Source organism: Oncorhynchus masou, chromosome 7 (genome assembly GCF_036934945.1).
Source record: "Oncorhynchus masou masou isolate Uvic2021 chromosome 7, UVic_Omas_1.1, whole genome shotgun sequence".
Classification (NCBI taxonomy): Eukaryota; Metazoa; Chordata; class Actinopteri; order Salmoniformes; family Salmonidae; genus Oncorhynchus; species Oncorhynchus masou.
The window spans coordinates 6585739-6604689 of record NC_088218.1 but is presented as its reverse complement, the minus strand read 5'-3'; the positions used below and the strand labels follow the sequence as shown (position 1 = coordinate 6604689).

General features: G+C 48.0%; 1 pseudogene; it reads left to right on the top strand.

Annotated features, from left to right (window-relative positions):
- The window catches only part of LOC135542931 (receptor tyrosine-protein kinase erbB-4-like), a 255714-nt pseudogene that overhangs the window by 131903 nt on the left and 104860 nt on the right, over positions 1-18951 (top strand).

The window sequence follows — 18951 nt, the reverse complement described above, 5'->3', positions numbered from 1 at the left end:
AGGACAGAGGAGAGGACAGAGGAGAGGACAGAGGAGAGGACAGAGGAGAGGACATAAGAGAGGACAGAAGAGAGGACAGAGGAGAGGATAGAAGAGATGACAGATGAGAGGACAGAGGAGAGGACAGAGGAGAGGACATAAGAGAGGACATAAGAGAGGACAGAGGAGAGGAAGGAGGAGAGGACAGAGGAGAGGACAGAGGAGAGGACAGAGGAGAGGACAGAAGAGAGGATAGAAGAGAGGGCAGAGGAGAGGACAGAAGAGGACAGAGGGGAGGACAGAGGAGAGGACAGAAGAGAGGATAGAAGAGAGGACAGAGGAGAGGACAGAGGAGAGGACAGAAGAGAGGACAGAAGAGAGGACAGAGGAGAGGGAGTATAAGACAATACGAGTTGGCATAAAATGAGAGAGTGGCTCGGAGTGCGTGGGAGCCCAGGTTGCCAGATTGAGGCTTTCTTTGTGGTTGCCAGTTGGATCGCTATTTAACATAATAATTTTTGGAGTGAGCGAGGCGTAATTTCACAGGCAGGCAGGGGGCCGAGGGTGACATTCACTCAGCCCTCCACTTCAGCATGTAATTACCACACAGTCAATTAAAGCCTGATGATGACAGGCCCATTCACGCTCACTGACGGTGGGCTATGATAACTGTTATGTGTCATGTCCCCACTTTTTGCCTGAGAGAGATGACTTGACTGGGAGTGGATCCTTGTCCCTCATACTTACTGTAGACCCAGAGAGAGCCAGCGAGAACAATGAGAGCACACTCACCCAGTACACTCACCCACTCTCAGAGCACACTAGTACACTCACCCACTCTCAGAGCACACTCACCCACTCTCAGAGCACACTCACCCACCCACTCTCATAGTACACACTCACCCACTCTCATAGTACACTCACCCACTCTCATTGTACACTCACCCACTCTCAGAGCACACTACCCACTCTCAGTACACTCATCCACTCTCATAGTACACTCACCCACTCTCAGAGCACACTCACCCACTCTCATAGTACACTCACCCACTCTCATAGTACACTCACCCACTCTCATGGTACACTCACCCACTCTCACTCTCATAGTACACTCACCCACTCTCAGAGCACACTCACCCACTCTCAGAGCACTCTCTCATAGTACACTCACACACTCCACTCTCAGAGCACACTCACCCACTCTCAGAGCACACTCACCCACTCTCATGGTACACTCACCCACTCTCACTCTCAGTACACTCAGTACACTCACCCACTCTCAGAGCACACTCACCCACTCTCAGAGCACACTCACCCACTCTCATCAGTACACTCACCCACTCTCATAGTACACTCACCCACTCTCAGAGCACACTCACCCACTCTCAGTACACTCACCCACTCTCACTGGTACACTCACCCACTCTCAGAGTACACTCACCCACTCTCAGAGCACACTCACCCACTCTCAGAGCACACTCTCACTCACCCACTCTCAGTACACTCACCCACTCTCAGAGCACCCACTCTCACACTCACCCACTCTCAGAGCACACTCACACACTCTCACCCACTCTCATAGTACACTCACCCAGAGCACACTCACCCACTCTCATAGTACACTCACCCACTCTCAGAACACACTCACCCACTCTCAGCACTCACCCACTCTCATAGCACACTCACCCACTCTCAGAGCACACTCACCCACTCTCAGAGTACACTCACTCTCATAGTACACTCACCCACTCATAGTACACTCACCCACACTCTCAGTACACTCACCCACTCTCATAGTACACACTCTCATAGTACACTCACCCACTCTCAGAGCACACTCACCCACTCTCAGAGCACACTCACCCACTCTCAGAGCACACTCACCCACTCTCAGAGCACTCACCCACTCTCACCCAGTACACTCACTCACTCTCAGAGCACACTCACCCACTCTCAGCGCACACTCACACACACTCTCAGAGCACACTCACCCACTCTCACCCACTAGGACACTCACCCACTCTCTCAGAGCACACTCACCCACTCTCAGAGCACACCCACTCTCACCCACTCTCAGAGCACACTCACCCACTCACTGAGCACACTCACCCACTCACTGAGCACAATCTGAGGGTGGTTTCTGAGAAACAATCTGGGGTGTGTTAAGGGGGAACGGTTAACGGGTGGTGAGAGGATGTTTATGGGTGGTGGGTTGGAGGATGGAGGTTTGTGTGTGTGTGTGTGTGTGTGTGTGTGTGTGTGTGTGTGTGTGTGTGTGTGTGTGTGTGTGTGTGTGTGTGTGTGTGTGTGTGTGTGTGTGTGTGTGTGTGTGTGTGTGTGTGGATGTTTATCTGACATGTTTTGTTTGTTTGTTTGTTTGTTTGTTTGTTTGTTTGTGTGTGTGTGTGTGGTCCGCAGGCAAACGATGTCATCGCTCTTGTAACGGACGCTGCTGGGGCCATCAGGACAACCAGTGCCAAAGCTGTATGTATTACACAAAACACACACACACACACACACAAACAAAACATGTCAGATAACCATCCACACAAACCACACACACACACACACACACACACACACACACACACACACACACACACACACACACACACAACACTTACACTCACACTCACAAACAAGGTCAGAGAGAGCAAGAGAGAGAAACAATGAGAGAGAGAGAAAGAGAGAGAAACAGAAAGAGAGAGGGAATGAGAGAGAAACAGAGAGAGAAACAGAGAGAGACATAGAGAGAGAAACAGAGAGAAAGAGAGAGATGAACAGAAAGAGAGAGAGAGAACGAGAGAGAAACAGAGAGAGAAACAGAGAGAGCAACAGAGATTGAAACAGAGAGAGAAACAGAGAGAAACAAAGAGAAAGAGAGAGAGAAACAGAAAGAGAGAGAAACAGAGAGAGAGAAAGAGAAAGAGGGAGAGACAGAGAGAAAGAGAGAGATAAATAGAAAGAGAACAAGAGAGAAACAGAGAGAGAAAGAGGGAGAAAGAGAGAGATAAACAGAGAGAGAGAGAAAGAGAGAGAAACAGAGAGAGAGAAACAAAGAGAAAGAAAGAGAAAGAGTGAGAGAAACAGAGAGAGAGAAACAAAGAGAAAGAAAGAGTAAGAGCGAGAGAAACAGAGAGAGAGAAACAAAGAGAAAGAGAAAGAGCGAGAGAAACAAAGAGAGATCAAGCAGCTGTGGATTTCACTGTAACACTCCTCTGTGTAATGACAGGGTGAACTCCAGTCGTCATAGACAACCATAGAGAGTGATTGGTCTTTTCTTTGCAGTTCCTCAGTCAGAATAATAGAGCTAAGAGCTCCACAGCTTTCTGTCCTACCACTTCATTATGTTCCCACACAGAGGGACAGGAAGTGAGCACTTAAACGCAAGGCTTTGACAACCCAGAATTATTATGCCACTGTGTGAAGTGTGTGTTGTTGGGATCCTCTTCTCAACAGGGTATAAACCCAGTGTCATAAAACAGGGGTGTAGGGATTGATTTATCATTGACCACATTCCATATCAGGCATTTTCTATGGAGAGCTATAACTTACACGATATAACTGGCAGTGCATTGTGTGTGTGTGTGTGTGTGTGTGTGTGTGTGTGTGTGTGTGTGTGTGTGTGTGTGTGTGTGTGTGTGTGTGTGTGTGTGTGTGTGTGTGTGTGTGTGTGTGTGTGTGTGTGTGTGTGCGTGCGTGCGTATACCTCTGTCAGTAATGTAAACCCTGTGCTCTCCACAGTGACCAAGACTGTGTGTGCTGAGCAGTGTGACGGCCGTTGCTTCGGCCCCTACGTCAGTAACTGCTGCCACAGGGAGTGTGCTGGGGGCTGCTCGGGACCCAAGGACACAGACTGCTTCGTACGTGGACACACACACACACACACAAACACACAGATGCCCGCGCATACACACAGACACCTACACAGTTATCCACAGTTAACCCCCCTCACACACACATTACTCTCCCAACACAACAACAGAATTCACACACATTCTCTAATTCCCCAGTTACTGAAAGACACATCTCTGTGTGTTTAATAGACTGTAGAAGTCTACTGACTCCTCCTCAGATGAAACAACCAAATGGCTAATTTATTATTCTAATTATGATCCTTCACCCCCCTAAAATTTTCTGTTCATTTAATGAAGGAATGTTTTCTACTAACAGAGCGATATTACAGTTGTAACTTATAGAGCCTTATCCAATTCAATTACTAGTCGCTATTAGAGGTCGCAAACACTGACGACAGACAAGTTCAACGTTTTATGAGGAAAACATTTCACCATTTAGCCTTCGGATCAATGGCTTCTATTTGACTAACAGTTGACTCATATATGGTGTGTCTGGAGGCTTAGAGGATAAGAGTGTTTTGGCTGCAGATACAGTATGACCTGGAGGATAAGAGTGTTTTGGCTGCAGATACAATATGACCTGGAGGATAAGAGTGTTTTGGCTGCAGATACAGTATGACCTGGAGGATAAGAGTGTTTTGGCTGCAGATACAGTATGACCTGGAGGATAAGAGTGTTTTGGCTGCAGATCCAGTATAACCTGGAGGATAAGAGTGTTTTGGCTGCAGATCCAGTATGACCTGGAGGATAAGAGTGTTTTGGCTGTAGATCCAGTATGACCTAGAGGATAAGAGTGTTTTGGCTGCAGATCCAGTATGACCTGGAGGATAAGAGTGTTTTGGCTACAGATCCAGTATGACCTGGAGGATAAGAGTGTTTTGGCTGCAGATCCAATATGACCTGGAGGATAAGAGTGTTTTGGCTGCAGATCCAGTATGACCTAGAGGATAAGAGTGCTTTGGCTGCAGATCCAGTATGACCTGGAGGATAAGAGTGTTTTGGCTGCAGATCCAGTATGACCTGGAGGATAAGAGTGTTTTGGTTGCAGATCCAGTATGACCTGAAGGATAAGAGTGTTTTGGCTGCAGATCCAGTATGACCTGGAGGATAAGAGTGTTTTGGCTGCAGATCCAGTATGACCTGGAGGATAAGAGTGTTTTGGCTGCAGATCCAGTATGACCTGGAGGATAAGAGTGTTTTGGCTGCATATACAGTATGACCTGGAGGATAAGAGTGTTTTGGCTGCAGATACAGTATGACCTGGAGGATAAGAGTGTTTTGGCTGCAGATCCAGTATGACCTGTATACTGTAATATGATTAAACCTGGCTAAAAACGACTGATCATATAGTAAATAGTAAACAGTGGTGTGTCCTTGTGTTCCTCAGGGCTCAATCCCATCTAACCCACCTTGTAGTGTTTACATAATAGCTCTGTATCCCAGTGTGAAGTAAAACCCCCATATGGTTTACGGTAGTCTGTTGTAAAACATACCACTACCAGGTAGACTGCTCTAACACGTACATGCTTACACATTTCAGAATAAAATGCGTTTGCCCAGACAGTAGTTTCTAAACAAAGACAACGTCAATGTACATTACTGTGGCTGGTTAAATTGAGTCCTACCCTACGCTCCTACACCCTCAGACTGTGTGTTCCTAATGTTTCCGTTCCAGGCCTGCACCAACTTCAACGACAGCGGGGCGTGCGTGACCCAGTGCCCCCAGCCCTTTGTGTACAACCCCACCACCTTCCAGCTGGAATCCAACCCACGGGCCAAGTACACCTATGGATCCTTCTGTGTGGAGAAGTGTCCCCGTAAGAACCGGTTACCTGACCCACACCATGCATAACACTGGCATGACCCTTGACCCACACCATGCATAACACTGGCATGACCCTTGACCCACACCATGCATAACACTGGCATGACCCTTGACCCACACCATGCATAACGCTGGCATGACCCTTGACCCACACCATGCATAACGCTGGCATGACCCTTGACCCACACCATGCATAACACTGGCATGACCCTTGACCCACACCATGCATAACGCTGGCATGACCCTTGACCCACACCATGCATAACACTGGCATGACCCTTGACCCACACCATGCATAACGCTGGCATGACACTTGACCCACACCATGCATAACACTGGCATGACCCTTGACCCACACCACGCATAACACTGGCATGACCCATGACCCACACCATGCATAATGCTGGCATGACCCATGACCCACACCATGTATAATGCTGGCATGAACCATGACCCTAAACTATTGATGTACAAATCAATTCAGGGGACTGACACAGACACGTGCACACAACCATCTAGGACAGCCCTGTGGAAGAGTTTCTGTAATGTGTAGAGTAAAGTTATAGACAACCATCTAGGACAGCCCTGTGGAAGAGTTTCTGTAATGTGAAGAGTAAAGTTATAGACAACCATCTAGGACAGCCCTGTGGAAGAGTTTCTGTAATGTGTAGAGTAAAGTTATAGACAACCATCTAGGACAGCCCTGTGGAAGAGTTTCTGTAATGTGTAGAGTAAAGTTATAGACAACCATCTAGGACAGCCCTGTGGAAGAGTTTCTGTAATGTGTAGAGTAAAGTTATAGACAACCATCTAGGACAGCCCTGTGGAAGAGTTTCTGTAATGTGAAGAGTAAAGTTGTTATATCTGTGTGTTGTGTCCCAGATAACTTTGTGGTGGACCACAGCTCATGTGTGAGGGCTTGTCCCAGCAACAAGATGGAAGTAGAGGAGAACCGCATCAAGATGTGCATCCCTTGCACTGATATCTGTCCCAAAGGTACCCACATACTGTACCCCCATAATGACATCTGTCCCAAAGGTACCCACATAATGACATCTGTCCCAAAGGTACCCGCATACTGTACCCCCATAATGACATCTGTCCCAAAGGTACCCACATAATGACATCTGTCCCAAAGGTACCCACATACTGTACCCCCATAATGACATCTGTCCCAAAGGTACCCACACATAATGACATCTGTCCCAAAGGTACCCACATACTGTACCCCCATAATGACATCTGTCCCAAAGGTATCCCCATAATTGTCACGTTCGTTATAATGATCGGTCCAAGGCGCAGCGTGGTATGCGTACATTCTTATTTATTTAAAGAATGAATACTGAACAAACTTACAAAATAACAAGACGAAACGTGAAGCAATACAAACGAGTGCTGACAGGCAACTTCACATAGACAGATCCCACAAACACCAAAGGGAAATGGCTACCTAAATATGATCCCCAATCAGAGACAACGATAAACAGCTGCCTCTGTTTGGGAACCATCAGCCAACATAGAAATACAAAAACGCCTAGACCTACAAAACCCTAGACCTACAAAACCCTAGACCTACAAAACCCTAGACCTACAAAACCCTAGACCTACAAAACCCTAGACCTAGAAAACCCTAGACCTACAAAACCTTAGACCTACAAAACCCTAGACCTAGAAAACCCAAGACCTACAAAACCCTAGACCTACAAACCCTAGACCTAGAAAATGCTAGACATACAAAAACCCTAGACAATTCAAAAACCCTAGACAATACAAAACTCTAGACAATACAAAACTCTAGACAATACAAAACTAGCATACCCACCCTAGTCACACCCTGACCAACCAAAATATAAATAAAATAGAGATATCTCAGGTCAGGATGTGACAGTCCTCTCTGTCTCCTCCCATATACCACCCCTTACCTCTCTGTCTCCTCCCATATACCACCCCTAACCTCTCTGTCTCCTCCCATATACCACCCCCTACCTTTCTGTCTCCTCCCACATACCACCCCTTACCTCTCTGTCTCCTCCCATATACCACCCCCTACCTCTCTGTCTCCTCCCATATACCACCCCTAACCTCTCTGTCTCCTCCCATATACCACCCCCTACCTTTCTGTCTCCTCCCATATACCACCCCTTACCTCTCTGTCTCCTCCCATATACCACCCCTTACCTCTCTCTCTCCTCCCATATACCACCCCTTACCTCTCTGTCTCCAAACCAATCATGATGTCTGTACCACTCCTTACCTCTCTGTCTCCTCCCATATACCACCCCTTACCTCTCTGTCTCCTCCCATATACCATCCCTTACCTCTCTATCCCCTCCCATATACCACCCCTCCCTCTCTGTCTCCTCCCATATACTACCCCTTTACATCTCTGTCTCCTCCCATATACTACCCTTTACCTTTCTGTCTCCTCCCATATACCACCCCTTACCTCTCTGTCTCCTCCCATATACCACCCCTTACCTCTCTCTCTCCTCCCATATACCACCCCTTACCTCTCTGTCTCCAAACCAATCATGATGTCTGTACCACTCCTTACCTCTCTGTCTCCTCCCATATACCACCCCTTACCTCTCTGTCTCCTCCCATATACCACCCCTTACCTCTTTGTCTCCTCCCATATACCACCCCTCCCCTCTCTGTCTCCTCCCATATACCACCCCTTACCTCTCTGTCTCCGAACCAATCATGATGTCTGTACCACTCCTTACCTCTCTGTCTCCTCCCATATACCACCCCTTACCTCTCTGTCTCCTCCCATATACCATCCCTTACCTCTCTATCCCCTCCCATATACCACCCCTCCCCTCTCTGTCTCCTCCCATATACCACCCCTTACCTCTCTGTCTCCTCCCATATACCACCCCTTACCTCTTTGTCTCCTCCCATATACCACCCCTCCCCTCTCTGTCTCCTCCCATATACCACCCCTTACCTCTCTGTCTCCTCCCATATACCATCCCTTTCCTCTCTATCCCCTCCCATATACCACCCCTCCCCTCTCTGTCTCCTCCCATATACCACCCCTTACCTCTCTGTCTCCTCCCATATACCACCCCTCCCCTCTCTGTCTCCTCCCATATACCACCCCTTACCTCTCTGTCTCCTCCCATATACCACCCCTAACCTCTCTGTCTCCTCCCATATACCACCCCTCCCCTCTCTGTCTCCTAACCAATCCTGATGTCTGTACCACCCCTCCCCTCTCTGTCTCCTCCCATATACCACCCCTTACCTCTCTGTCTCCTCCCCAATCCTGATGTCTGTACCACCCCTCCCCTCTCTGTCTCCTCCCATATACCACCCTCCCCTCTCTGTCTCCTCCCATATACCACCCCTTACCTCTCTCTGACTCCTCCCATATACCACCCCTAACCTCTCTGACTCCTCCCATATACCACCCCTAACCTCTCTGTCTCCTCCCATATACCACCCCTTACCTCTCTGTCTCCTCCCCAATGCTGATGAATTATGTTTCTCAGCCTCAGTGCTCAGAGATATGTGTGTATATCGATTCCACATCTCTTGATTATACTGTCAGGGGGACAGGCGGGGTAATGAGGGATGGCCCAGAGGAACTCTGGGAAATGATAACAAATTAACATTTCAGGTATTGAAATGACTCGTATAAATCACAATCAAAAATTGGTTACACCAGTTAATGCCAGCCATACTCACCCCGGTCAGGCCTCTGTCAGAAACACTTGGCTCTACTTCCGGTCTATAAGTGTAATTAATACCAATGTAATGAATTCATTAGCCGGTGGGAATTGGCTCAGATTGCTATGGCCCAAATGGTACCCTATGCCCTATGTCGTGCGCTACGTTTGACCAGAGTTCTGTGGGTACCGTACGGGTCAAAAGTAGTGCACTACATAAGGAATAGAGGGCCATTTAGGACACTACTGTTGGCTCATGCTTTTGTAAGTCTTCCAAGTCATCAGAGCAATCTGAATGTATTGAGCAGGAAAAGGCCCTTGCCAATGCACCAAATAATGAGTCTATAAGTAAATACTTGAGAAAGCAGCCATCCTTGACCAGGGAACTAGTTGGTGAATAAATGCCAAGGTCGTTGGTAGGACAACGAGTGGAACTACTGTATGTGTGACAGTAAAGCTTTGGAACTGGAAGGAGCTTGTGACTTGGACAGAGGAATGTTGTTGCAGAAATGTCAATCGTGTGTGTGTGTGTGTGTGTGTGTGTGCGTGCATCCGTGCGTGTGTGTGTGCGTGTGTGTGTGTTCCAGTGTGTGACGGCATAGGGACTGGCAGCCTGCAGACAGCCCAGACGGTGGATGCCAGCAACATAGAGATGTTTGTCAACTGCACCAAGATCAACGGCAACCTCATCTTCCTCATCACCGGCATCAAAGGGTTTGTACTGTTTATTATAAACCTAGTAGTTTGGGTCCTAGATGCTGATTGGCTGAAACAACATTCCAGCCTTCAGACAATATACCACTGGTATGACTCAAAAATACTTGTTTACTGTTCTAATTACATTGGTAACCAGTTTCTATAGCAATGAGATACCTCTGGAGTTGGTGGTATAGGGCCAATATACCACTGCTAAGGGCTGTATCCAGCTACTCTGCTTGGCGTTGTACATCAGTACAGCCCTTAGCCGTGGTATATTAGCCAATATACACACCTCCTCTGGCTGTATTGCTTAATTATATCACACACTACCATGTATTTAGTCTTTGTGTTCCCCACACTTGAAACAAGATGCCTGAGACAGCATGTTGTATGGTAGAGACATGAGCCCTTCAAGGCTCTACGTGGTCAATCCATCGTCTGCCATACCGTGTTACTCTACCTTACTCCAGCTGGTAGTGTTATGGTCTAACCCACCCCTCCCCTGACCTCCCCCACCACCACCCCTTGCCACCCCTCCTCCATTGTTGGCACTTAACTAAGACAGAGAAGCACACAGTGTTGCAGTCTGGAGCTGGGTCCAGGGAGGGTAGTCTGTCAACTAGCATGGGGGCCTCCCTTCTGAATACAACCAGGATGATGTACTCTGAGACATAGGTCTACCGTCAGCCATACAGGCCCTGCCCTAGAGGAAGAGAGGAAGAAGGCAGGGAGATTGTCAGAACTCATATCACCCCATGACCTTGCCTTGTTGCCCTGGGATGCGGTGCAGCCACCCTCGCTTCAGGCAACATGACACTACAGGACCATCTCTAATCCACACAGACTGTAGGTGGAATAGGTCAGGTCAAAGGTTCCGTGGCATGTTATGCACATGCAGACACATTCTAAAGTGGGATGCAGAGAGCTGTTTTAATCTCTCTCTCTCCCTCTCTCTCTCTCTCTCTCTCTCTCTCTCTCTCTCTCTCTCTCTCTCCTTCTCTTCCTCTCTCTCCTTCTCTTCACCTCTCTCTCTCTCTCTCTCTCTCTCTCTCTCTCTTCTCTTCCTCTCTCTCCCCCTCTCTCTCTCTCCTGTCTCTCCTCTCTCTCCCTCTCTCTCTCCTCTCTCTCTCTCCCCCTCTCTCTCTCTCTGTCTCTCACTCTCTCCCCTCTCTCTCCTCTCTCTCCTCTCTCTCTCCCTCTCTCTCTCTCTCTCTCTCTCTCTCTCTCTCTCTCTCTCTCCTTCTCTTCCTCTCTCTCCTTCTCTTCACCTCTCTCTCTCTCTCTCTCTCTCTCTCTCTCTCCTTCTTTCCTCTCTCTCCCCCCTCTCTCTCTCTCCCTGTCTCTCCTCTCTCTCCCTCTCTCTCTCTCCTCTCTCTCTCTCCCCTCTCTCCTCTCTCTGTCTCTCACTCTCTCCCCTCTCTATCTATCTCTCTCACTCCTCTCTCTCTCCTGTTTTCTCTGATGGGCCATAGGGATATGTACCATGGTATAGGGGCCTTGGACCCGGAGCGGCTCAACGTGTTCCGCACAGTGAGAGAGATCACAGGTGACACACACACACACACTCCACACGTACACACACACACACACTCCACACAGACACACACACACACACACACACACACACACACACACACACACACACACACACACACACACACACACACACACACTCAGCTGCTGCTGGGAGACATGGGAGGAAACACAAGAGAGTGAGGATGAGAGTGAGAGAAGGAATGTATAGACACTGTGTGTGTGTGTGTGTGTGTGTGTGTGTGTGTGTGTGTGTGTGTGTGTGTGTGTGTGTGTGTGTGTGTGTGTGTGCGTGCATGCGTGTGTACTTGTACTGTACGTGCGGAGTGTGTGTGTATTTATTCTTCTGATAATGCCCATTAGGACTTGTATAAAGGGATGAGCTATACCTCATCTGTAAAACCTTTTGTCATATTAAACCCTGCGACTCGCGGTTGAGCCAAATAGTTAATGGAGTGAAACTTCATTTTCATAATGAAAATCAGTGCAATAAGGAAGAGCAACGACCAATATCTCTTCAAGGCAGGGCCTATACTGTCCACTTTAATGGGCACACAAATGCACACACACACACACACACACACACACACACACACACACACACACACACACACACACACACACACACACACACACACAATATTATCTATCATTAAGGCACATGCAACAGTCATATTATGCCCAGTGATGTTAAACTCATTCAGCTCATCAGTTGGATATTGTCTTTACCCAATACATTTCCTTTATAGAAATGGGATCCTTGTAAGAAGCACATAAAAGCAATGATAGTGTATCTTCCCCCTCTAAATACCTCCTTCATCAAATAGGAGAACATTCAGTTCTTCTCTGTGGGGTAATAAAGACAGAGTTGTTATGCTCCCATTCACATTCAGTTCTTCTCATCACTGATAAACTTTTCAAAGTTCTACACATCAAATCAAATTTATTCATATAGCCCTTCGTACATCAGCTGATATCTCAAAGTGCTGTACAGAAACCCAGCCTAAAACCCCAAACAGCAAGCAATGCAGGTGTAGAAGCACGGTGGTTAGGAAAAACTCCCTAGAAAGGCCAAAACCTAGGAAGAAACCTAGAGAGGAACCAGGCTATGTGGGGTGGCCAGTCCTCTTCTGGCTGTGCCGGGTTTTAACAGAACATGGCCAAGATGTTCAAATGTTCATAAATGAGCAGCATGGTCCAATAATAATAAGGCAGGACAGTTGAAACTGGAGCAGCAGCACGGTCAGGTGGACTGGGGACAGCAAGGAGTCATCATGTCAGGTATTCCTGGGGCATGGTCCCTGGGCTCACGTCCTCTGAGAGAGAGAAAGAAAGAGAGAAAGAGAGAATTAGAGAGAGCATACGTAAATTCACACAGGACACCGAATAGGACAGGAGAAGTACTCCAGATATAACAAACTGACCCTAGCCCCCTGACACATAAACTACTGCAGCATAAATACTGGAGGCTGAGACAGGAGGGGTCAGGAGACACTGTGGCCCCATCCGAGGACAACCCCGGACAGGGCCAAACAGGAAGGATATAACCCCACCCACTTTGCCAAAGCACAGCCCCCACACCACTAGAGGGATATCTTCAACCACCAACTTGTCATCTTGAGACAAGGCTGGGTATAGCCCACAAAGATCTCTGCCACGGCACAACCCAGGGGGGGGCGCCAACCATGACCCAGACAGGATGATTACACATGTAAGATCTTAATTTGAGGCAGTTTGCTTCAGCAGGCAACAGGAAATGTAAATGATTATATGGATTAAAATGAATGGACATTTTTTGTAGGAGTTGAGACATTTATCGTTAAGGCAAATAAATTCTGACATTTTCAAGTGGAAATCACAAACTTTTAAATCCTTTTGGAACCTTGAATACACTACAATTTTGCATTTCCTGCCGTGCATGAAAATTCTCGGCAACAAAAGAGTGATCAAATTAAGATCACCCATCTGTGCTAGACATTCTAGTCTTTTGGTCATCTTCATTCATGCGGCATCAGAAGCACATAAAGACATTGAACTTAATGAGTTGTTATAATCAGTGTGTGTTTGTCTGTGGGTTGCCATTTCTCCTCTAGGGTTCCTCAATATCCAGTCCTGGCCAGAGAACATGACAGACCTCGGTGTCTTCTCCAATCTGGCAACCATCGGTGGGAGATCACTGTACAGGTAACAGTCAGAAATCAACTCATTCATTACCATATAGTACATTTTATTGTTATTATTTTATGATTTTAGTTTTGCATCAAAAAGGAGCGTAAAATCACCAGGTATAAAATAATCTATGTATTTAGGGAATCTGTCCCCAAGTATTCCCACCAGGTATAAAAGAGACAGAAGTGACGGAGTCTCAATATAATCAAAATATGAAATAATTGTTATTTTCAAAAACAATCTCTTTTTGGGCTTAGTTGTGATCAATTTGCAGTGTATTAATTATGAGAATGATATTCCGGGCTGAATCTAGCTGGCTTTCCCTGAAATACACCAATATGGGGGTTTAAAACAATCACACAGTGGAGGACTATAATGATGTGTGCTGAGAGGCGGGAAGCAAGTTCAGGAAGTGAGTGTTTGAACAAATAAACCCAACATTTAAAAAAACAAGAAACAGGAACAACACAGAGACTAAACACTGGAACAGAAACCATAACGCCTGGGGAAGGAACCAAAGGGAGTGACAGATATAGAGAAGGTAATCAGGGAGGTGACGGAGTCCAGGTGAGTGATGACGCGCAGGTGTTCGTAACGATGGTGACAGGTGTGCGCCATAATGAGCAGCCTGGTGACCAAGAGGCCAGAGAGGGAGCACACGTGACAAGTACTTGCATCTCACATAGACATTCCACACACACAGGGAAACACAGAAGTGTTTAGTGTTGGCCCTTGTCTTCCTCCTCCTCTTCCTCCTCCTCTCTGTTCTTCTGTTCCTACTCTTTATTCCTCTGCTCTACTCTCCCTCTCTCTCTCTCTCAAAAGAATGAAGACATTTCAAATGTCATATTATGTATATATACTGTGTTGGAACGATGTGCAAATAGTTTAAGTATAAAAGGGAAAATAAATAAGCATAAATATAGGTTGAATTTACAATGATGATTGTTCTTCACTGGTTGCTCTTTTCATGTGACAGCAGGCCACAAATCTTGCTGCTGTGATGTCACACTGTGGTATTTCACCCAGTAGATATGGGAGTTTATCAAATTTGGGTTTGTTTTCAAATTCTTTGTGGATCTGTGTAATCTGAGGGAAATATGTGTCTCTAATATGGTCATACATTGCGCAGGAGATTAGGAAGTGCAGATCGGTTTCCACCTCATTTTGTGGGCAGTGTGCACATAGCCTGTCTTCTATTGAGAGCCATGTCTGCCTACGGCGGTCTTTCTCAATAGCAAGGCTATGCTCACTGAGTCTGTACATAGTCAAAGCTTTCCTTAAGTTTGGGTCAGTCACAGTGGTCAGGTATTCTGCCACTGTATACTCTCTGTTTAGGGCCAAATAGCGTTCTAGTTTGCTCAGTTTTTTTGTTAATTCTTTCCAATGTGTCAAGTAATTATCATTTAGTTTTCTCATGATTTGGTTGTGTCTAATTGTGTTGCTGTCCTGGGGGTCTGTGGGGTCTGTTTGTGTTTGTGAACAGAGCCCCAGGACCAGCTTGCTTAGGGACTCTTCTCCAGGTTCATCTCTCTGTAGGTGATGGCTTTGTTATGGAAGGTTTGGGAATCGCTTCCTTTTAGGTGTTTGTAGAATTTAACGTCTCTTTTCTGGTGATTTGATGATACATTATTTTGTGTTTTACATCGTACACAGGGGATACTTTTAGCAGAATTCTGTATGCAGAGTCTCAATTTGGTGTTTTTCCAATTTTGTGAATTCTTGGTTGGTGAGTAGACCCCATACCTCTCTCTCTCCCCATCTCTCTCTCTTTCCCCGTCTCTCTCTTTCCCCATCTCTCTCTCTCTCCCCGTCTCTCTCTTTCCCCATCTCTCTCTCTTTCCCCGTCTCTCTCTCTTTCCCCGTCTCTCTCTCTCTCCCCGTCTCTCGCTTTCGCCGTCTCTCTCTTTCCCCGTCTCTCTCTCTCTCCCCGTCTCTCTCTCTCCCTGTCTCTCTCTCTCCCCGTCTCTCTCTTTACCCGTCTCTTTCTCTTTCCCCGTCTCTCTCTCTCTCCCCGTCTCTCGCTCTCCCTCTCTCTCTCTTTCCCTGTCTCTCTCTCTCCCCGTCTCTCACTCTCCCTCTCTCTTTCCCTGTCTCTCTCTTTCCCCGTCTCTCGCTCTCCCTCTCTCTCTCTCTTTTCCCGTCTCTCGCTCTCCCTCTCTCTCTCCCTGTCTCTCTCTCTCCCCGTCTCTCTCTCTCTCCCCGTCTCTCTCTCTCTCCCTGTCTCTCTCTCTCCCTTTCTCTCTCTCTCCCCGTCTCTCTCTCTCCCGTCTCTCTTTCTCTTTCCCCATCTCTCTCTCTCCCTGTCTCTCTCTCTCCCTGTCTCTCTCTTTCCCCGTCTCTCTCTTTCCCCGTCTCTATCTCTCACCGTCTCTCTCTCTCCCCGTCTCTCTCTTTCCCCATCTCTCTCTTTCCCCGTCTCTATCTCTCTCCCCGTCTCTCTCTCTCCCCGTCTCTCTCTCTCCCCGTCTCGCTTTCTCTTTCCCCATCTCTCTCTCTCCCCGTCTTTCTCTCTCTATCTCTCTCCCCGTCTCTCTCTCCCCCCCGTCTCTCTTTCCCCGTCTCTCTCTTTCCCTGTCTCTCTCTTTCCTCGTCTCTATCTCTCTCCCCGTCTCTCTCTCCCTGTCTCTCTCTTCCCCCGTCTCTATCTCTCTCCCTGTCTCTCTCTCTCCCCGTCTCTCTCTTTCCCCGTCTCTATTACTCTCCACGTCTCTCTCTTTCCCCGTCTCTCTCTTTCCCCGTCTCTCTCTTTCCCCGTCTCTATCTCTCCCCGTCTCTCTCTCTCCCCGTCTCTCTTTCCCCATCTCTCTCTTTCCCCGTCTCTATCTCTCTCCCCGTCTCTCTCTCTCCCCGTCTCTCTTTCTCTTCCCCATCTCTCTCTCTCCCTGTCTCTCTCTCTCCCCGTCTCTCTCTTTCCCCGTCTCTATCTCTCTCCCCATCTCTCTCTCTCCCCGTCTCTCTCTTTCCCCGTCTCTCTCTCCCCATCTCTCTCTTTCCCCGTCTCTCTCTTTCCCCGTCTCTCTCTTTCCCCGTCTCTCTCTCTCCCCGTCTCTCTCTCTCCCCGTCTCTCTCGCTCTTTCCCCATCTCTCTCTCTCTCTCTCTCTCTCTCTCTCCCCGTCTCTCTCTCTCCCCGTCTCTTTCTTTCCCCGTCTCACTCTCTCCCCCGTCTCTCTCTCTCCCAGTCTCTCTCTCTCCCCATCTCTCTCTCTCCCAGTCTCTCTCTCTCCCCGTCTCTCTCTCCCCCCTCTCTCTCTCCCCGTCTCTCTCTTTCCCCGTCTCTCTCTTTCCCCGTCTCTCTCTCTTTCCCCGTCTCTCTCTCTCTTTCCCCATCTCTCTCTCTCTCTCTCCCCATCTCTCTCTCTCCCCGTCTCTCTCTTTCCCCGTCTCTCTCTCTCCCCGTCTCTCTCTTTCCCTGTCTCTTTCTCTCTTTCCCCATCTCTCTCTCTCTCCCCGTCTCTCTCTCCCCATCTCTCTCTCTCTCTGTCTGTCTCTCTCTCCCCGTCTCTCTCTCTCCCTGTCTCTCTCTTTCCCCGTCTCTCTTTCCCCGTCTCTCTCTTTCCCTGTCTCTCTCTCTCCCCGTCTATCTCTCTCCCTGTCTATCTCTCTCCCGTCTCTCTCTCTCCCCTGTCTCTCTCTCCCCGTCCCTCTCTCTCCCCGTCTATCTCTCTCCCCGTCTATCTCTCTCCCGTCTCTCTCTCTCTCCCCGTCTCTCTCTTTCCCCATCTCTCTCTTTCCCCGTCTCTCTCTCTCCCTGTCTCTCTCTCTCCCTGTCTCTCTTTCCCCGTCTCTCTCTCTCCCCGTCTCTCTCTTTCCTCGTCTCTCTCTCTCCCCGTCTCTCTCTTTCCCCGTCTCTCTCTCTCTCTCTCCCCATCTCTCTCTCTCTCTCAATCTTCCTCTCTCTTCCTCTCTCTATCAGTATTTCTCTCTCTCTCTCTTCCTCTCTCTTCCTCTGTATCAGTCTCTCTCTCTGTCTCTCTCTCTCCTCTCTCTCGCTATCTCTCTATCAGTCTCTCTCTCTCTCTTCCTCTCTCTTCCTCTCTATCAGTCTCTCTCTCTCTCTCTCTTCCTCTGTATTCCTCTCTATCAGTCTCTCTCTCTCTCTCTCTCCTCCGTCTCTCTCTCTCCCTGTCTCTTTCTCTCTCCCTGTCTCTCTCTCTCTCTCTCTCACACACACTCTCTCCCCACTCCTTCTGGTTCTTCTCTCTCTGCGCTGTAAAGTTCTCTGCACTAATGATCAGCCGGGTCATGTTCTTCTAAGGGCCCCATACAACCCGGTTCCAAAAGGGCCCTTTGATGCTCCTAGCAACCCTTTGATTAATATGTTGTTTTGATAACTGTTTTGCATTAGCTGATCGCAGCAAGATCCAAGGGGAGGCGCAGAGTCAAAGCAGTCAAAGGAGTTGCAGTGTCTTGTTTTCTAAATGATGTATTAGTTGGTAGTACACTCTGTACATGGAGGAGCACTGTCAAACTCAGCACAATCACATGTGATAGAGTCAACTGTCTTGAGCTGAATGCTGAACTCTCCGCCTACTCTCTCCTTCATTTTCCTTTCATGACCCTCAGCTTTCAGCATCTTCTTCTGATTCTTCTCGCTCTTCTTCTCACTTTCTCTCTCTATCTTTCTCTCTCTCTCTCAATTCAATTTTCAATCTCATTCTCTCTTTCTCTCTCTTGGTTTCTCTCTCTCTCTCTCCTCCTTTATCTCTACCCCTTTCTCTCTCTTAATTATGCTATTTCTTCTATTGATGCTAATCCATGTTCTATATATATTTTCTTTAACAACATGAATGGTTAAACAAAGAGCTTTCTCTCCCTCTCTCTCTCTCTCTCCCCGTCTCTCTCTTTCCCCGTCTCACTCTCTCTCCCCGTCTCTCTCTCTCCCCATCTCTCTCTCTCCCAGTCTCTCTCTCTCCCCGTCTCTCTCTCTCTTTCCCCATCTCTATCTTTCTCTCTCTCTCTCTCCCCGTTTCTCTCTTTCCCCGTCTCTCTCTTTCCCAGTCTCTCTCTTTCCCTGTCTCTCTCTCTCTTTCCCCATCTCTCTCTCGCTCTCCCCGTCTCTCTCTCTCTCTCCCCATCTCTCTCTCCCCGTCTCTCTCTATCCCCGTCTCTCTCTTTCCCCATCTCTCTCTCTCCCCGTCTCTCTCTCTCTTTCCCCGTCTCTCTCTTTCCCCCGTCTCTCTCTTTCCCCGTCTCACTCTCTCTCCCCGTCTC